This window comes from Protobothrops mucrosquamatus, unplaced genomic scaffold (genome assembly GCF_001527695.2).
Source record: "Protobothrops mucrosquamatus isolate PMUCROS unplaced genomic scaffold, P.Mucros_1.0 scaffold_226, whole genome shotgun sequence".
Lineage (NCBI taxonomy): Eukaryota > Metazoa > Chordata > Lepidosauria > Squamata > Viperidae > Protobothrops > Protobothrops mucrosquamatus.
The window spans coordinates 23884-33170 of record NW_015386302.1 but is presented as its reverse complement, the minus strand read 5'-3'; the positions used below and the strand labels follow the sequence as shown (position 1 = coordinate 33170).

The window sequence follows — 9287 nt, the reverse complement described above, 5'->3', positions numbered from 1 at the left end:
GCATTTAAAATTTCATCTGTAGTAATCTCTTCATTCATAAGTTTCTGTTGATCAAGTGTAAGTTTATATATAGATGAAGATTGTAGATATTTATCAATATCTTCACTCTTTATAATTTCTGAAGAATATAAATGAGAATAAAATTCCACAAATGCCTTTTTAATCATTTCTTGTTGATAAATCTCTCGATCTTTAACCACAATTTTAGGTATAAGTCTAGCTTTTTGTTTCTTGCGTATTTGATAGGCCAACCATCTCCCCGGTTTATTTGCATTAGCAAATGTATTATGTTTAATATACTTCAAATTGGTGGCCATCTGATCAGCAATTAACAAGTTAAATTGATCTTTAAGCATTTTAATAGATGTTTTTAAATTAGAATCTGTTGGTCTTTGCAATAGTAGTTTTTCTTTAATCCCAATTTCTTTTTCCAAATGTAATCTAGTCTGTATTTGTTTACGTTTATGTGCATTGTTCATATGATCATTCCCATTTTGTATTCCAGTGGGTAATGTGAATTAAAATGCAAATATTGATCTGTGTTTATTTTTATCAATATAAAAGATAATATAAAATCATAAATATAGCTAGAAACAAACAGGAGGCTTAAAATTTGGTGTAATCACTGAAGATCTTGGATGTTTAATCAAGTCAAACTCTTCTTAGCAGAGTTCTATAAAATTTTGTTGGCTATTAAGCAAAACATGGCAACATGGTAAGACAGTGCATCACTTTGATCAGGTAAATGATAATTGAGCTTAAAAAGAATCAACACAGCTTGGTATTGAGTTTATGATGATGTGATAAATTTGCATTGCAGATTACAACTGACAGTAAAGAAGCAAATGGGCTGTTCTTTCAATAACTCCTAATATACAGCGACAAAGGCACTGATTATATGGTATGTTTTGGTATCTCCCTTCCAAGATTGCAGTTTGCAGGCCATCACAACATACCAATATCTTTGGAATTTTGATAAGGGGATAAGACATCTAGCAGTTTTATGACTGGGAACTCACCCAGCTAAGAATACTCAGTAGGAATAGGATGTGCTTATTTTGTCACTCTATCTCAAATATTTGTTGTTTAAGGCAGGAGTCCCTAACCTGTCCGGCTATGCAAATTGGAGGGAGGATGGTTCTGCACAAATGGCAGATGTGTGTGCTTGCCCACTGCTTGCACAAATGGAGCAGCACGCACATGCTCTTGCCTGCTGCTTGCGCAAGTGGAATTGCATACACATGCACATGCCCACGATCCCATGATTAAGATGCTTCCTGGACAGGCCATACCCCATTATTTTTAATGCATGAGGATGGAAGCCACAATAATGCAGCTTTTCCTCCAATTCTTTTTTTTATTTAAAGATAAAGTGATCAGCTAACACATATACTGTAGGTTTAGGCCTAAGCGGAAAGTAACAAGTTTGGCTAAATTCGAAGTTATTAATCCAAAGATCTTTCACCTCTGGTTTAATAAACAGTACCTGTTAATTTATGTGCTGCACCATTCCAACTGGATTCACTTTCCATATTCACTTCTTTCTTTCTTAGCTTTAAATCAGGCAATTCACTTTCAATCTGCTAAGAACAAAAGATGTTGATCTATCTATATTTATGCTTTTTTTCCTAAATCCCAAGTTCAGCTTTCTACACAAGTTTTAGCTATCTTGTAACAGCTGCTTAACTTGTAATGCTGATTTTTTAACGTGGTCATATGCACCTTCACAAAATGTTATCTGAAATATTGTGAAACTGAGATTTTTTTTTTTTAGGGATAATCCTGTTATTTTACCCTATGTCAGGACTCAGTTAGTAGCTAGAAGATTCTAGAATCTAGACTACCAGGTGGATTCATCTGAACAGGAGAACAAGAATGAAGAGACTGTATAAAAGGACCTGTCATCAATAGACACTATGAAGACAAGAGATAAATCCAAGTCTTCATTTCAAGAAGGAATTACTAGAAAAGGGTATGAAAGATTGGAGTAATTTATTTGCTTGTGCAATGTTCTGTTCCAAATATTGTAGGTTTTTATGATAAGATAATATCCTGACTATATGTCCTTGCACATGCCGCAAAGTTTCCTCATCTTCAGCTTTGCTAAAACAGAGCAGGATGCAGAACAAGGATTTTTTTTTTTAAAAAAAAAATATTTAAAAGGAGAGTTCAGTTGAATATTACAAGCCAGGGATCCCCAACACCTGGCCATGGCCCATTACCGGGCTGCAGCCCATTCAGAACCGGGCTGTGCAAGTGCGCACACCTGCAGTACCACTTCCGTGCGCAGCGGACAAGCAAGTGTGCACAGCTCCATTTGTGTGAGTAGTGGGTGTGCATGCCTGCTGCTTGGGCAATGGATCTGCATCCCCTCTCCCTCCTGCAGGTCCACAAAGCCAGAAAGGTTGGAGACCACTGTTACAAGCAACTGTCTAATGCAATCTACCTAAAACTCTGCTTTGCTGGAGATTTTCAAACAGAAGGTGAATAGCCACCTGTCAGTAATGGTTTAGTGATTTCTAGTACTAAACAGAGGGATTGGATTAGATGTTGTTCCATTGTTTACATACTGTAATTTCATGGATTTAACTGAGCTCCTTGAGATAATTTAGGAGTCTGGCAGCATGTTTTTTGATAGCACCTTTTCAGTCTAATCAAATTTATTGGAAGGTGCAAATGTATGTGAACTACAGCTCATTTCTATATCTGTTTGCAGTAGCTAAACTGATGTGGAGATTGAAATGAATGATGACAGAAAAAAAGAGGGGGGAAGAGAGGGTAGCTATTTAACTGCATATGAGAAAGATAGATTATGAGAGAGAGACAGAGAGAGAGAGACAAACAGACAGACACAGAGACAGAGAGAGACAGACAGACCAAGGACAGTTATATAAAAACAGATATAATCATTCCACAGCCAGTTATAATGAAAAGTGATATAGTCTTGATCTTGTGCATTACAAATAGATTTTTATTTACAGAACCCAACTAAATGAAGAATGGAAGAAAATAGCAGCTTGACAAATTGTCAGCCCCACTATGTAGATCAAACCAAGAAATTACCACCACCAGAAGACTAAAATTACTTTTATTAATATTGGCTATAGAAACATAATGTTGCAAGTCTGTGCTTTACTCTCCACCACAATCCCTTCTATATTATGTGAATTAGTGAGGTATGAAAGGATAAGCCAAGACCTGTTCTCTTTCATTCAGTTCTATTTGAGTAGAGTAGCCATCCAAGAAAGGGGAATTCCTTGGATGGTTACTCTAATCAAGTAGAATTTAGATAACCAACTGTCTGGAATGTTTTATTTGAATTTCTATAAATAGCATGGGGTTGCACTTGATGACCTAAGTGCTTTCCAAATCTAAAATTCTATGGCAGTAAGTTTAAACATTCACAACATCATTTCAATCAAAGAATGTGCTGGAAATCGCCATCAGTTGAAGGGATTTTAGGTCATGTTCTTACAAACATAAGAGGCCATTAGCTCAAAAGTAGCAATGTTCCAAACATCCTGACTATAAAAGTGGATTAAAAAGAGAAAGCAAATAAAGAAATAGTTCAAAGAACTGAATATAAAAGAAAAATTAAAAAAAGATGCTGAACATTATCAATTCAATGGCTGCTGGAAAAGAACCCCTTGGTCAGTCAAGGGGGGGAGTCTTTTTAAAACTGTGGAGAACTGAAGAACTACATTGGGCTTGACTAAGGTAGAACTGCAGAACTGAAGATAATATTCTACATTGGGCTTGACTAAGGCAGAGTGGAGCAGGATAATCATCAAACTGGTAATGAAAATATGGCTTAAATCTTATGGGCTAATGTGGGTAGCTAGAAGAAAACGTATTTGTAAGTTTCAAGGAAGAAAGTAATTTAAGCAAAACTTGCTCAGTAAGTACAAATTCTCAAAGCCCATTTAAACAGAAGATTTCTGATATTATTGTTAGTGACTCTGTTTCCAAATCCCTGATTTCTTTTAACAATAATAATGGATATACACAGGAGCAAAATGATCATATTATACTAGTATTAGAACACATTACAATAGATTTTTCAAATCTTACAAAAATTACCTTTCTAGTGAGACAATTCAGGAAATTCTCATCTTTATCAAGGTCATGAGGGTTTGACGTTGCATGTTCTACTATAAATACTTTTGTTACAATGGCACTTTCTCTGTAATCTCTGTAATTTAAGAATCAAGAAATATTATTCTTTCTTTTTATTACTGTAGGCTGCCTAAAGTAGCTCCATGATGGTTTAGGTAGCAAATAAGTTTAACAAAATAAATAAATTAGAGAAGACCTACATAACGTATAGCCTAAAAAAGAACAGCACTTCAGTCACATATAAGTAACTTAACAGAGATGACAAACCTTATTTTTTTACTGGCTCTCTAATATTACATAATGAAAAAAAAATGGTAAAGACAGTCTCAAATTGAAATTGGTTTTCTTGGCAAATATAAAATGGTGGCTTGTCATTGCCTTCTTCCAATTATTTATAGCTCAAGAATTTCCTGGTAATCTCCTATTTATTAACTTAGCTCCTGAGTCCTGACAAAGCAACTACCAGCTGCTGAGAATGGCACAGATAAAACAAATAAACTAATATGTTTAATATCTTAACATATTTATAACCAACCTTTTGATTTACCACAACCACATAGAATAGAATAAAAACTTTATAGTCACTTTAAATGTAGACTAATCAGCATGCATTAAAATGAAATTTCGTTGCATTCAGCTCTCAAAAAATACCATTATGCATATACTCATATACACACACTCATGACACAGAGAAACATCACAGTCTAGTTTGAATGTATACATATACATGGCAGATGGCATAAGGAACAAAGCTGTTACAGAATCTAATAGTTCTGCTCTAAATATTTTGAAATCTCCTCCCAGAGGGGAGCAACACAACCAGACCATGAAGTGGGTGTGTGGGGTCTCTAACAATGCTTTGAGCTCTAAGTACATAGTGCTTATAAGCAGTATCCTGAATCACAGAAAGCGAGCTTCCTATAATCTTCTCAGCTCTCCTTACCACTCTCTTAACTACATTTTTAAATATCATCATTCAAGTTATTACCATGTTTGCATTATACAGTATAGTAAGTGTGATTTAGCGTTAATCATGGATAAAGTACTAACCCATCAAAATCACTCCAGATAATACAGCATACTACTGTATAGCTGACTCCAACTTGCCAATTTCTTTCTTTGGGTGATATCCCAGCCCCCTTTGTAGTGGATGCTCAGTAGGCAATCTTTTTTTCCAAAACAAATGCAGAAAAAATATAGAAGGCTTGACTGAGATCAAGGCTAATGCACATGGAATGGAGTAAGTCTCCCTATCACCATCTTGTGTCCAGATTCATATCCCACCACATCTGTGGGTTTGAAAACAAAACTAAATCAGCAAAGATACTGCTGCAGGAGTAGCTCAACTATGTAATTGCTCCTCCTCTCATGTTCTGTACTCAGAGCCTGCTGGAAGGGGGAATTAACAAATTTCAGTTTGGATTAGGAAAACATAAACAAAATCATGGCCAGTGGTTTCAGTTAAAGTGGACCATAAAGTGAAATGATCTAAATTCAGTTGGCAAACAAAGTTTAAGAAGCTTCTTTTGAAAGACAAAGAGAAGGGATTGTGTAAAGTTCACGACAGACAAAAAAAAAGTGTAAAATATAAATCCTTTTTTTTAAGACTTCTGGATTGCCATTTTTCAGAATAAAAGTCTGTCTCAAAACACAACCCTGAATTATAAGACTAGATAGGATTTACATATACTTGTTTGGCATTGCTAAGGTGAAGACAAAAATACCACTATTTCATCAAAAAGAATGAAAACTTCCAGAAAAATGCTGCAAATTGAACAACAGATCTGAAAAATCATGTTTTAATTATGACATATATAGGTGATTAGCACTTTTGTAATTGTTCCTATAAAAATTATTATTCTAACATAGAATTTAAGAAATCTTGATGTTATCGTTGATACCTACTATAAATAACAGGAGTTAACAAAATATAGAATCAGAAAGTAGCATCAATAATCAATAATCAGTAAGGAAAATCTCTACAAAATAGCAATTTAGCAATAAGGCTTTGTGTATTAACATAGGGTGATCAGGCAAAGAATATTTTACGGAAATGATTTCCTATGAGCACCACTACATGTATACACATTCTTCTTCCAATATAGTAAAACCTGCCTCACTAAATATCTCTTCCATAAAAAGCAAAACAAATTATGCATGTCAAAAATCTCATTTTTAAGCTCTGAACAAAGGAAAACTCAGTTCTACATTTATTCAAAGTAGGAATTACAAGTCCTCGAGATACAGCTGTAATGGAGCCTTCCCATTATAGTGGCACGTTGCAAGGCCTTTAAGCTAAACGGCCTTGTTTAATAACACTTACCCCTGCTCTCCCTGATGTGGCCATTAAATAAATTTGTGGATTGTTAAATAGAGCTCAAGGTTCCTCAGGGGTCCCTAGCCCACCCAAAGCCTCCCCCACTACCTGAAACAGCCTGTCCTCTGCTTCCCATCCCTGGGGTCCCCACACTCCTTTTCCCACTCCCACTGAAGTCCTGCAGGCCTTAAGGTCCACTTTCCACCCCACCAGACCAAACACCCTTCTCATCACTTACCGTTTAAAGAGGTCTTCCAGAGAACTGGGATGGATTGCTTCATCGCACTGAAAACACTTCGGCCACTGAAAACATTGCAGCCACTTCTGGAATTGCGCCATGTAGCTGAGGGACCAAGCAACCCATTCTGCTTCGCTAACATGGTCTGTACAGCCTTTCAGAGACTTCTATTTCTGTAGCGTTGTGCAGAACCCATTAAGGCAGCAATCACTCCATTTTGCTGCCTTAATGCGTAGCACTTCACAAAGCTTCTGAAAGGATGAATGGCCTGCCCTTCTTCTGCAACATGAGGTCTGGAAAACTTCAAAAGGTAAGTATGCGATAGGTGATAGGTGTGTGAAGAGCAGCCCCAAGCACTGCAGTTTCCTGGAGGGAAGGGACGGGGAGAGAGAGGCAGGGGGCACTACAGCATCCCTGTGGTCAGTTGTAAAGATGAATGATGATGGGGGCACTGCAGTGGCCATAACTTCAAAACAAGGCCATATATAGCTTGGGTGGACGTCTTTCAATAGCCATAAAGTGACTGTTCATATTTCGAAGATTACCTGTACATAGTGAAGATACTTACTTTGTGACTGCCAATGCCTTGATGGTTATTTTCCCATGTGGTAATGTAATTGGTTTCTTATACTTAAAAGTATTATGATGTCTATAATCAAACCTCTTAAAATATTGCGGTTTACTTCCATCAATAGTAAAATATATGGTCACATCACGTGTATCTGAAAGACAGTAATACGGAAATCCACATCATCTCTTTCAATATGTAACATTATACATTCATTTACAAAAACAAAAAACAAAAAACAGGGCAAACATTTATGTCACAGATGTCCAAAAAGAAAAAGAAATTATAGGCTTTGGAAAATAGTTTGGAAAATATAGGAGAACTTACTGGAAAGTTAAGCATTTGCTAAATAATAATGTCTAATAATACCTAGAGACAATGTGGTGTAGTGGTTAAGTGGTTGCATCTTTTTTCATAACTTTCTTGTATCTTGTGATTTTTAAATCCACTTTCAGATCAGTCTTAGTCTTGCCTGGTAAAACTTGTTCTTTTTTTAATAACAACTTTTAAATCCAGTCTCTCTATAGAGACAGACATTCTTAAAATTAACTTTTGGGTCCATTGTTTAAAAATACCTTTCAATACATTGAATGTTAAAGTATTTTGCTCCATTCTGTATTAATAAATAAAATGTAAGTGTTCTTTTTTATTGTAGTTTTTAGTTCCTTCTAATTTCCTCTAGTCCAACTTTCAAAGTCTCATTCTGTTGTGTTTTTAAAAGAGAATTCAACAAAGGCATTTTCTCATGAGAATAATTTTTATAATTAGTTTCAAAATCTTATTTCAAATCCATATGGACCCTTAATTCCTTAGTAATTTTTTGAAATCAAAATCCTAATCACCCCTTTGTTGCTTATTCCAGAAAGATGTTTCCTCTAGAGGCCTTTGAATTCCCGACAACCCAATTATTTGTTTCACTAGTTTTATCCAATGGTTTCTAAAAGCAGACTGTCTTACTTATTCTCTAACAATCTTCTGTCAGTTTCATAAAAATCTTCAGATCATAATTTTACATCATGTTATTTTCTGTCCTTGTTTTAGTGTTTTCAATATCATTGCTGAGTTGTTGGAGTGGTTGTTTGGTTTTACAATAATATTTTAAGATATTAATGTTTATTTAGTATTATTCAGAAATCTTTAAATGAAATATTTGAAATAAGTATAAAGTTGTGTGTATGTGTGTCAGGCCTGCCATCTTCAGCATCTTTCGCTTTGCTGGCATCCTGCCATAAAATGTAAGGGATGAGAGAGGCAATTGGGAAAGTAAGGAATAGGCATGGGAATGAGCAGGAAAAGAGGGGGGATGACAGGGTGACAAGAACCAGAAGTGTTGATCAAAGATGAAGCCTGAGAACGTTATGTGAATCTATAACAGAGAGGCACCAACCTTCAAAACCATTCCCAAAACATTAGAAAGAGATTTTATTGGACACTGACAGACTGGCCAAGGGGGGGGAGGCCCAATGGGAAAGGAAAAATTGTAATATTTGTGCGGGAATACTCAGATCCAGCTTTGCTTTTGCTGTAACCACTTGACTTTAGTAAAAGAAGCTTTCACTTCAAGAAATGGAGTCAACAGTCTGAGTCAGGGCCAGGCTGACATGTATATGCAAATAACTTCAGCATACAGTATGTTCTCACATACCTGATTTCATTTCAACAAGAGTATTTGTATCTATTTCATGTTTTGCTCTGCTACTTGAAATTCGAAGTGGTATAATCTGAGGTGTTAAAACAGATCCAGCAGTCATTATTTCACCAAAAATTAGGTTTCTAAAGAATGAAAAGCAACATATTTTAAACATATCAATACAGTCATAACTAAATACATAAATCTATCCATTAAAGTCAGTAGCCATTCCATGATCCTTTTCATATGCACCAGGACGGTACCTAGTTACATAGTCATTGTTACTTGCTTTCGTTCATGTTGGAAACACCTAAGGCGCTTCCTGGTTGAAAGGATTAACCCAGAGGTCACCAGCCTTTCTCAATTGGCAGACCGAACCATCTTCCCCCCTCCCTTCCGTAGAATGGCAGAACCCTCA

At 35.9% G+C, this 9287-nt stretch overlaps 1 long non-coding RNA gene across 1 annotated transcript; it reads right to left on the bottom strand.

The window, feature by feature from the left end:
- Nucleotides 1-4086: 4086 nt before the first annotated feature.
- Nucleotides 4087-8988, bottom strand: LOC107299595. Its single transcript, XR_001549188.1, has 3 exons — nucleotides 8885-8988; nucleotides 7240-7393; nucleotides 4087-4192 (listed from the first exon to the last, which is right to left on the bottom strand). It is a non-coding gene; the product is annotated as an uncharacterized LOC107299595 (long non-coding RNA).
- Nucleotides 8989-9287: the final 299 nt, after the last annotated feature.